Genomic DNA, 12,266 nt, shown 5'->3' with positions numbered 1-12,266 from the left:
CTCAAACGATGCCGAAGATATAGCAAACTTGACGTCATATGACATGAGTGGACGCCAATTTTAGTATTGCGGCTTGCAGCATAGAACAGAGTGACGTTGTTCACTACTGAGCGTAAAATATCGGAGCTAGCTGAAGTTCGAGTTAACGTCGGGGTTATAAAACCCCAACCAGCCATAAAATGACTTGAAATAAACTTTATCTCTAACCCCATAACCATTGATGCATAAACTTATCCAAAATTAAAATTTATCTACATTTTTCTAAACGGAGGATGTTAACCATATCGTTTCCTCTTCAAACATTTTCTCATCGAAAGATTAACTCTAGAAGAGCTTTAGGTAAAAGACCCATTTCTGAAATCTTTATACCAAATATTTTGGCAAGATTCAGTTATATGGTTACAATGCGCTAATTTTGCAATCCCATTTTTGTCAAAGCGAAGTACGATAAATGAAGAACCTAAGGCCTAATGAATATTTAAAGTAATAGCAACACAAGCAATATTAACGAGACATAATCGTCAAAGCGACAAAACTCACGATTTTAAAATTTTGATAGGAGCTCCTTTATGTTCACAGCTGTTGGAAGCAAGTTGTGGCTAAAGCAATTAGAGCTTAAAATACAAATTTAAATCTATTAAATTGGAGGGGAATGCCGATAAGATTTTTTTATGCTGCTTATGACTTTTGGCTCGATATTGTTAACATTAACAACGTAGTGAAATAAAAAAACTGGTGCGATTTACCTCCGAGAAGATTTAGGGCCACAAATTGGCGGGACGGGACTCCGAACCGCATCTGCAAGGCAAATAAAATTTTGCTGAGAAGTTTTTTTTTGCAGAAATACACTCGGAGTGTTTGCCAAATCACTTCCGTCCGACGACCCCGATTAGAAAATTTTTTTATAATCTAAAAAACTTGTCTCGAAATTTTTTATGTTACTTTGCACGGCAGTTGAACCCAGAATCCTCGATGTGGTAGGCGGAGCACGGTACTATCACACCCGGCCACACAATAATGCTAATTCAATAATAATAGAAAGCCTGAAAGAAAGATGCGGATAAAAAACCAGAGCTTTCCATCCACCTGAGCAACGTGCTCCATATAAAAAAGTGGAGTGGGCACCTCAACTTTGCAATCGCCCAGTATTAGGAACGAACGATAATTTGGGTAAGAAACCATTCTGACAATAAAAATTAATAAGCGGTTTGGAAATCAACTATTATCACCTTCGTTATAAGTTAACACATAACACACGCTAGCTATCGTTGTTTCGGGATAACTGGAGATAAATGAAAAATCGGAAAAGTATTCTTCTGACCGTTCTATCAACTCAGAGAAGGTCTCTTTCTTTCTAAGCTTCCAGCTTTCTTTCTATGCTTTCTAAGTGTCGAAATTTTGGACTTTTATTCGCTACACTATATTCATGTCTGAACGTGGAAAGGAAGACGTTGATGGAAACATGTTGTTTATGAAAGTAAATACTTCGTCTTTTCTTCGTTTTCCATTCAAAAGCAGGGGTTCTTATGGCGCTTTTGTTAAGGCAATGATATTGATATCATTAGCACACATCAGGAATTCAGCGCTCCTGATTGAACTAACGTGGTTCAGTTTTAGTGCTATAAGTATCTACTCCAGCATGATAAAGAAATTGCATAATGAGCAGAAGACTTTGTCCTAACCCTAAATCATTTTCGACAGATCCTTCGATGGTGATGACTCTTCGAGAAGTAATTATTCAAAGCCTTATATACTCTTTATATATGGAACTTGAGTTTGGACATATCAGCCCTTTTTTCTTTGCATTAAGTGGCTTTAAAGTCCACAAAGTATTGGTGCGCTTCAATTTTCTCAGATCAATCCTCAACAAGATTTGATATATTGTGAAGATCTGGCCAATAGTATAGTTAATTATGACTAAATCCGCAGCGGTTTGGGGGGTTAAAATATACCCGCGGTAGGTATGCCTGTCGTAAGAGACGACTATAATTCCGGATTCAAGGGGTTTGTGTAGCGCAGCCATTTCAGGTTGCCAGCGCAATACATAGGCTCTCCAAACCCAATTGTCAACCTCACCTATCCGTGGCAAATCCTGTTTCATTAGCAGTCGTGGCTCTGGCGACTCCGAACTCCTCGTGCATCTACGGGGTGGTGCATGTGGTCATAAAAACTCGTTCCCGAGATGATCGGGCTTGGTGCCGAAACGTACCTCGATAACACTCTCCAAGGCCTTCGGGGAGTGTCCCTTTCGCTACAACAAAAGCAACCAAAGCCGTACTCTTAGGATGCAATCATTTGGATGAATTTGGGCTTAAGTCTTGTGCAAAAAACCCGTTCCGACCATAGGAGTAGGTGAATGCGATTTTATCAACTCTTCACTTCCGTCTTTAACTAGCATGGCCAAGATTTCATCGCTTCTCGGTGTTTTTTTTTTTTAATTTTACTGTGAGTTTTCCACTATGACTTTTCAACCCACTCCCTCACATTGCATGGGGTGGAGTAGTGAGAATGTACCGTGACACAAGTATATGTAAATAACAAAAAGTGCCGCCGCACCCGATATTACTGTTTTTTCAAACCGCAATATTAAAGCACATTTATAATGGCAGCCACATGCTCCCAATGACAGTTTGCAGTACCTTTTAGCATTAAATATTGCAATAATAAATTTAGTTAAAATTATGCTGAAAATGCATTTACCATCAACTTCAAAGCTCTGCAAAACTTTTTTGTGAAATTGACGACACTATTCAAACAACTTTGGGTTGTTGTTAAAAATAACTTATTCACTTTATTTAAAGTTGTCTTGTTTGTACTTTTTCTTAATGTTCAGCAGCTTTTAAAAACTTAAGAAAAAAGTGTAAAGCCTACAAATATGCAACACTTTAAATAGACGTCAAGAAGAAACGCATACAGTGCGATCCACAAAACATTTGGTTGGAGAAATTTAATTAATTTTGATATAATTTTAGGCTGCTTTGACAATACCATTTCCCTGTAGGAAAAACCTTGGTAAAGACAAGGTGAAAGTAAATTTTAAAACGAATGATGAAGTAGCTATTTGAAACGACTCAAGGATAGCTAGTATTAAGTAACCTTTTCGCTACGTAAATCTCAGTTGTAATATTTTTAAACAAATTTGTATTCAACATTTATGCACTGCAATAAGTTGTTTAAAGAAAAGATGCCGATTTTAAAAAAGTAACCAATTTTAAGAAAGTAAACTATTGAAAAAAAGTAATAGATTAAAAAAAGTAACCGATTTCATAAAAAGCAACATTTCTAAACAGTAAGCAACTCAAGAAAGCTAAACGGTTCAATAAAAGTTAATCGAGCTCAGTGATCAGTTCCAAAAAAAGGAGAAGTGGATTTAAAATATGTACTTAACATGTCTAAAAAATGTAATATTGGAACAATTTTTGGAACAGGTTTACCGACTCGATTCAAATTTGAGCAGTTCTCTTATTTTTAACCCTAAATTTTTTCTTCGTAACTGGTATTATTTAACTGAAAGCAGAAGAAACAACGGTTCAAAGAAATTTCTTAACAAACAACTTTACGGTCGAAAAAAGCTGTGTTTTTATACTTTTATCTCAAAGCGTTATTAGAAAATCATTAGCAAGCAAATAATTATAGAGGAGATAATAGCGTTTTCTGGTAAACTTAGATATTTTTCCAACAAGGTAATTGTGTATAAACATATATATATATATATATATATATTATATTATTTATATATTTACAATTTATTACAACAACAGTGTAGCTTATGCAATAATTAAACACAATCAAAAATTGTGGAGCTAGTTTGTTCGTTGCAACAATTTAGTATACATAAGTTAATCGGCCAACTTGACTACTGCTGTTATAGTTCGAATCGCTGAATTGTCCAATAAATATCTCAAATATTCAGTAAAGCAAAATGTTCCCTTTTAAAATTAACTGATTGATTATTCCTTAGCTTGTGCTGCTTTTATGCTCTCAATTACCTTCTTTGACTGATTCCCCTTGGGCTTAGAATTTTTACGAACAGCCTTCACGAATGCTTGCTTATTTATTTATCGTTTCTGTATTTTAAGCAGGGTTGCGCGTTACAAAATTTCTTGGATTGTTTACACTTTTATTGTAAACAATTGTAAATAATGTAGACAATTTTAAACATTTAACAGCATATGTCATTTCAACGTATATTGTAAACTGTCAAGTCAAAGAGGTCGATTTGAAAGATCCAAAAAGTTACTTTTTATTTATTATAAATTGAAAATTGACCAAAACAATGAAGAATCGGACAGCGTATTTTTTTATAATTTTTTTACAAGCTTGGAAAACTGTACGAAAAATAGTGAAAATGCTTAATTAGTAGTAGATTGTTTCTGACTCATAAAAAAGAAAAAAATGAATTGTTTACAATTATTTACAAAAATGAATTATTAACGTAAACAATTAGCTTGTAAACAATTGCTGTGTGCAAATGTGTGAGATGTGTCTTTTTTGTTCTTAGCTACTGTTTACATGTATGTGTGCCTTCTGTGCTTATGTGTGTATATGGCTGAGTGATAGGAGCTGTTGGCTGCTGTGTACATGTATGTGTGGCTGTTTTTTCTTTCAGCGGCTGCTGATATTCGCCACAATAAATTTCGCATATACTACTTGGTTTATATTTTTAAGTGCGTTTCTTCGTAAAGATTCATCTTCCTTTCGGAGTTTTTATGACACAAATAACCGCAGCATAACAAAAATTCGAGAAGATATTTGTCATTAAATTCCTCAGAGTTGCGTCGTGTCGAAATTATTACTTTTAATATCTTTTTTTATAAAAACAATTTCCTTTTTATTCGTTTCAATTGTTGTAATTATAATATAGTTTCGTATTAGATTACACGCTGAAATGCATATACATATATATACGAGCATTTTAGAGTTTTATAAGGAAGTTGTGTGGAACATGAAAAGTTAAGGCTGAGAAAATTTGCGTAAATGGGCGGCTGAATAAAAAGATGGATTGTCGCATGGCCGGTTGAACAAGCGTGTGAGATTGGAACGTGATACTGTAATAAATATTTTTGTTGTTTTTCTTTTGTGTACATATTTGTTAACTTAGGTATGTTTGAGTGAATTTAAAAGTTTATAATTTTATAACACTTTCAATTTATGGATAGTAAACTGAATGGGTAAAGATTAAGTTTCAATATAAATTCTAAATGACTGGATTTCAGATTATTTCTGAATGCTGTTCTTTTTTTTAATGAAAGTTAAATTGTGAAATACATGCAATATGAAGAATTACTCCGTGACACGCTACATGGGTCCCTCTTAGTAACGGAGCATATAAACAATCATTGAAGAAATTACTCAACAATTATTTCCTTAGTATAAGTTGGTGCATATAAAACAAAAACGTAAGTATTGTGACGAATATTAGCATCACTAAGCTGCTGCTAAATAAATGCACAACAACAATAAAGCAGCCATTCTTATGTAGAATGCGGCTGAGAGATATCTCACACACACAAATACGTAGTCATCAGCCAAAGTAGTTGCTCACACATACACACGCATAAGGCTATGGGAGAGGCGTGGACTACAGATATGCATGTATATAGCTGGTTACTTACCAAGCAGGAGATTCAAGAGTTCTAGAAGGCGAAACATCTAGACGTTTTGAGAAATATGCGGATGAGGCAATAGAGAGTATAAAAGCAGCGCAAGCTGAGTAATAACTAATCAGTTTTGATTTAAACGCGCTAATGATTTTAAAGTATAATTGTGAAGTACTACTCCCAAAGTAATCTAAATAGACCAGTGTGCAATACTGAATATTTGAGTGATTTGTTCAACAGTTTAGCGATTCGAAGGTTGCCAGATGGTTTTATATAAGCGGAAGCCCCCAAAATTCGTTACAGTACGTTTGTATTTCACTATCACACTAAGGCTCATAAAAATGTTTTTCGCTGACATAAAAATGTGCTCTACCTGTATAACCAAATCCACAAACTCAACTTCCAGACACATTGAAATTTTGTTTGCATGCCACCGTTGAAGTACAAGAAAAAAATGTGTTGCATGAAAAATTAATATTAAAGCTAAAATTAAAAAATTCAATTGAAGTACAACAAGCGATATGAAAAAATTCAAACAAAGCTAGCAAAAACAAATTTTGCTGCATTCGACACACACACATATATACTCAGTTTGCATGTATGCGAATGTTGTGTTAACATATCTGGAGCACCTTGTAAAACTTCCTCATTGTTACGTCAGGTGAGAGTAGCGATGGACGGTGTGAAAATAAGCTGGACTGCTACATATGGAGGCAGTTGCAATTTGCTGTACAAAAATATTGAATCAATGCAGACAATTAACATTAAACAAGTCAAGTTTTACTGGAAATTAACAAAAAAAAACTTTTTAGGAGGCGTGGGCGCCTATCAAGTGACCTCTTGAGGAAAATTTGAATAGATTTGCGATGTAACTGAAATTTATGCAAAAAACGTCATTGAGTGGAGTAAAGAAAGTTGTTTTTGAAACATAATATCCAATCAAGAGAGCGCTGACTATCTTCAAGTATGTCCAGAAATAAAATTCAAAATTTGCCATGATCAAACTTAAACGCACACAACAGAAACAGTCAGCAGACCAAAAATCGAATACACAATTTGTAGCAAGCAAATTATCTTAACAGTTTTTTTGCATATTTCCGAAATTTCAAAATTCAAAAGATTTTAAAAGACTGATAATATATTATATTACCTGAAATTTCAAAATAGCTATGGCTAAATAAAGAATTTTAATAATAATAATAATAACTACATCAACTGCAATTTCGTTTCTTAAGTCTTTTGTTTCGCTGTTGAATTTATTCTCACCTGTTAAATTGTTAAGTAGTTTTTACATTTTCAGCTAATTAAGTAAACTCGAAAAGGGTTTAAAAAAAACGCAAGCTAAAGCAATAAATCACTAATATTGTTCTCTGTTCCTGGGCCAAATTGCTGTTGTCATTTTAGGCAATAAATTCAACACTCGGCGCAATAAATTAGTGCAGCAAACCAAACACCAAACCAGCAAACATTTTTAATTCAATGCAAGTCTCCCAAAATAGCACGAAATTACCCGCATATGATCTACTCGCAGGCTTTTGAAGTTTTTTTTTTCATAACTCTAAACAGCGCAACCCAAACAAACACCAACAACCAGGCAACGAAAATTGCAAAATTGTCAGTTGTAAATTGACCTCACAAATCAATTTAACAAATTTTTTCGTTTACATTTCTTTTGTTTGCAAAATTTTGTATGTAACGCTTTTGGTGACTCTATCGACCAGAAGTTTGTTTTGGTTGCTAATTTGGTGAGTGGCATTGCAACAATATTTCCACCGCAACATGTGTGCCGCAGACGCCCTCAGTAATCGAACTGCGCATTTTTGCACCAACACAGCTGCTTGTATTTATTGAAAGAGCGTTATTTTATTTATTCTTTCATTTTTCTTTGATTGGAAAAAAATTTTTTTTCTTCTGTGCGTAAGTGGAATTTTCGGATGTGTGTTTGTGTTTGCATGTGTGCATTATAACAGCCTCCTCCCCTTTTATAGCATGACCAATTGTTGTTATGAAAAATTGTTGTGCAATTAACAACCCTCACACTTATAAATAAATAAATAAATGTAAGGCGCGATAACCTCCGAAGAGGTTTTAGGCCAAGCTTCTCTTCCAATTTGAGTCATGCTCGTTTTAATTTTTCCTAAAAATTGGCGGGACGAGACCTACCTGTTTTATGTCGGCCACGAATGGCATCTGCAAGGCAGATGAATTTTCACTGAGAGCTTTTCATGGCACAAATATATTCGCAGTGTTTGCCGGAAAATTTCTTCTAATTGAAAAAATTTATTCCTAAGATTTTGATACTACCGAAGTTCTAGAAAATTTAATTGGCATGTAAATAAAAGTTTTCTACCATCGGTATATCGTCTATAATTGCAGAAAATTTGTATGAATGGTATAATTTTCACTATAAAATATGCAACATATTTTTTTATCAACCTCGTCTTGGCCTTTTGTTTCCTATCGAAGGGAAATTGCTGATTAGAGACACACAAAACTTACAAACCAGCATTTTTATTTGCACTCTCCCAATCCCTAGTACATTCTCATTCTCAGTCTCAGTCTCTAGTTTGCGTCTACTCCCAATATCACGTCGATTCCTACTTCTATTCTCACTTCACTCCCATAATAACTCCCATGTACCTTTCCAATTCAATTCCCTCATTTGAGTATATGCCATTTCTACACGTAATAGCGGAGAGTTGCTCAAAATAATTGCTAATATACAGCAAATTTAAATTTTTTCTGTTATGGGACATCGTACAGCACACTTTTCCAAAACTTGATACATGAAGTCCCGAAGGTATATTTCTATTGCTCTGCGCTAAAATTTCTGTTGCAAAAATGTAAAAATAGCAAGGTTGACGACATTTCAGGGGATTCCCATAACATCGCAGAAATAATCTCGCATTGATCCCTACGTAATCTTTAAGAAATCCCGAAATGGAATAGCATAAAATCTTGAAGTTATCCTGAAAAAGCTGTGGTATGATACGGAAAAATTTTCTAAACTAAATCGAACACCATCTCGAAATATAGTCAGAATGATCCAAAGATAGTGGAGAAACCATCTGTGACAATCCCGCAATATTTCAAACTTGCTCAAAATAGGTTCGAGATAATTCCGAAACGATCTGTAGATCGTTATATCGCAAATTAGTGCCGTAATGATCCCGAAGACAATTAGGAAATGTCCAAGAGGTAGACACGAAATGTTCTGAAGATATTTCCTTAATATAGTACCGAAATAGTCAAGAAAAAGATTTCCTAAAAAAAAGCTATCCAGTGATATCGAAAGAATCGCACAACGAGAAAAAAGCCATCTTGATACAGTTCAGAGATATTGCCGGTCTTGGTATTACCCCAAAAATCTCGAAAAGCCACGAAAAAATCCCAGACCAGATGTCCATAACCTTTGGATCAAAGATATCCCAAAATGGTTCCGAAAATAATTGAAACAATTGAGGAAGATAACATCCAAGCTACCATGATTTTGAAAAAGTCCTGACATGAAGCCCAAATAACTTTAAAAAGTAGAATATGCTCTGTGGGAGTTCTGTATTAATTCGGAGATACTTCGGAAATGCTTGCGAAATACTATAATAATAAGATATTGCCGGTCCTGGTATTACACCAAAAATCTCGAAAAGCCACGAAAAAATCCCAGACCAGATGTCCAGAACCTTTTAGATATTGGATCAAAGATATCCCAAAATGGTTCCGAAAATAATTGAAACAATTGAGGAAGATAACATCCAAGCTACCATGATTTTGAAAAAGTCCTGACATGAAGCCCAAATAACTTTAAAAAGTAGAATATGCTCTGTGGGAATTCTGTATTAATTCGGAGATACTTCGGAAATGCTTGCGAAATACTATAATAATAAAATAAACATACAATTTGTTCTGAAAAAGTTTCAAAATTATACCGAGTTAACCCTGCTCGCCAAGACATTCCTGAAATGATTCAGAGAAAAATTATAAACTTCTTTTTAACGTCCTATATATTTTTTCGTGGTGGTTCTAAATTTTTTTAACAAAAAAGTTGCCAACACGTTTTTTCCTGTTGTAACGTATTTTTTACTCTTACGGCGCATTGACACAATATGCAAATGCCCATAACTATTCATGCATTGCTATTGAATTTTTCTACATGAATTGGTTTGTATGCCAACTTTGGACAACTGGGTGTGCTGACCACAAACTAGACACAAATTATGTTAAGATATTTTCCGCGTTTACGCTACCAAAGTTCAACTGTAATTTTTTGTTTTCTGTTTACTATTAAAAAATTTTGTCTACTATTAAAAACATTTCTATTTTTCTTTTTTCTTTCTTAGGTTTTGCACAGCAACTCTTGGGTTTCCACTCCCATTTCATGTTTATTTTTTATTAACCATTACTGTTTATTGTTGCTATAATCCAAAGTTGTATTGGAAAATATGTGGCCTTGTGCGTAGATCCTTTTTTCTTATTTTGAAATTTTTTTTGGTTGGCTTTTTTATTTTGTTTTTCAAAACGTTTTACATGCGTCGGTATACCTTTAAAATTGTAGCTACCACTTATTTCGTATCCTTTTTGTTGTAGTTTTCATTTTGCGCATTTTCCGAGGTTTAGGGCAAGATCAATGTTTCTGTTGTCATTGCAATTACAGATATATTTGTACATACATGCATATATACGATCGGTATGTATTTAAGTGAGCACAAATACATATGTTGGGAGTATGTGCTTTTACCCCTTTTTGGGAGGCAGAGAAATTAAAATGCACACCTTTTTATTTAATTTATACATATGTGGAAATGAGTTTTACGAGTAAATCTGTGTTATTCTAAAATTCAAATTTTGAAAAAAAAAATTTTGATTTGATATTTCCAATTAGGGCAATTTACTTATGCATGGTAACAAAATATGAATCTTTGACGTATATATGCTTCATCTGCTCTCAAAGTGAAAAAGGTTGTTGAAAATTGAAAAAGTACGACATCAACAAACAAAGATAGAAAAGTTATTTTCAAAGAAATTCCAACCCCGAGTCTACCAAGCACACAATTTTAATTGTTTTTATATCTTATCAAATAATTTCTTGCAGGCTTTTCAAGCAAATATTTCTTCAAAGTATTAAAAATAACTAAAAATAATTTATAGTTTTTATTAATACAATATCTTGCTATTTTTTCTTTTCTTAAATATAAAAAAGTTGACTTTTCCTGTTTATCAATTTGCAAACTTTCCTTTTCCTTGGCTTAATTTCGGAAAAATTTGAGCGCTTAATTAATCTGCAAAAGGCAATCAGCTCTATAATGTAAAACAGAATTTTCTAGTTGAGCTGATTGACACCCCTGTGGCCTTGAATTGGTCTTTTTCGAAGCGATTGAAATCGATCTTCTGGAATGCAGTTACCTTGGAGAGATTTTGCATATTACGCAATTGCTGTGCAATATCATCTGAAACCAGGGGCGGAAACTGTTATTCCTTTTATAATATTGTTATTGTATATCTGAGAAGCTCCCAAAAGTAGGCAATGGTTTGTGCAAGTATCACTCACAAATCCACGCGCATATGAGAAGCTATAAACGTAATAATTTTATAGCAGATAACTAACTAGGAAATTCTAGAATAGAAAAGCCTAGAACTATGCAACGAGGAAAGCAGACAGTATAAAAGCAGCAACAGTAGAGGCACGACAATCAGTTTGATTTAAGAAGCTATCTGGCGAGCAATAGTAGTGTTATTGAGAAGTACTTTAAAAAAGGCCATTTTCCATTATTGAATAGTGGAGTTATTTGTTCAACAGTTTAGTGATTCGAACGTAGCAGAAGGTGTGCAAATAAGCAGAATTGCAGTAAATTCATTACAATATAATTCCATTCAAAACTATTAATTTTGGACTTTTAATATATTTGAATCAAACTAAAAATTATTTTCGAATTTTTATTACTTGAGTCCGATAGAACTAGTTAAACTCGGACTTTTACAAATAAAAGTCCGGAAATAAGAGTTAAATCCGGACTTTTATTTTTTAAGGCCAAAATAAAGGCCGGCTTGATAACAAAGAAACGGCTTATCCGAATTAAAAAAAATGTTTCTTTTTTATCACGACGGTCTTTTATTTTTGCCTTAAAAAATAAAAGTCCGGATTTAACTTTTATTTCTGTACTTTTATTTTCAAAAGTCCAAGTTTAACTATTTCAATCGGACTCAAAAAATAAAAATACAGATTTTTCTTTTATATGTGGACTTTTATGGAAAAAGTTCGAAAAATAAAATGGATGCATGATTCGACATGATATTGCTATAGGGATACCTATACATTTTCACCTAGGAAAATTTTTTGACCAGGACTTTTTCGACTCCGAAAAAAAAAATAATTATTATTTTCCGTCCTTGTCTGAAACCGCTTTTGCTAGTCAAATTTTTTTTTTTTGCATAAACTTCTTGTAAAGCCAGAAAGCATATTTAAGGCAGTAACACAACCACGAATGGCAAGCTAGGAAAAGGATTATTGAGTTTAAGGGCCTAATTTTATAAGACACCATGACGTCTTTGTTACTTATATTCACACGTATATAATTTCGAATAATTCATAAAGCTCCCCAAGTATGTTTTTAATTCACTGCAGTAAGTGAAAGCCATTATCTTAAACGAACTTTAGTTCACACGACAATA

General features: G+C 33.6%; 1 protein-coding gene across 5 annotated transcripts in view; it reads right to left on the bottom strand.

The window, feature by feature from the left end:
• The window catches only part of Ance-3 (angiotensin-converting enzyme Ance-3), a 175,207-nt gene that overhangs the window by 111,726 nt on the left and 51,215 nt on the right, over positions 1-12,266 (bottom strand). The window lies entirely within an intron of this gene.

This window comes from Eurosta solidaginis, chromosome 2 (assembly GCF_040869045.1).
Source record: "Eurosta solidaginis isolate ZX-2024a chromosome 2, ASM4086904v1, whole genome shotgun sequence".
Taxonomy (NCBI): domain Eukaryota; kingdom Metazoa; phylum Arthropoda; class Insecta; order Diptera; family Tephritidae; genus Eurosta; species Eurosta solidaginis.
This window is presented reverse-complemented; position numbering and strand designations above follow the sequence as displayed.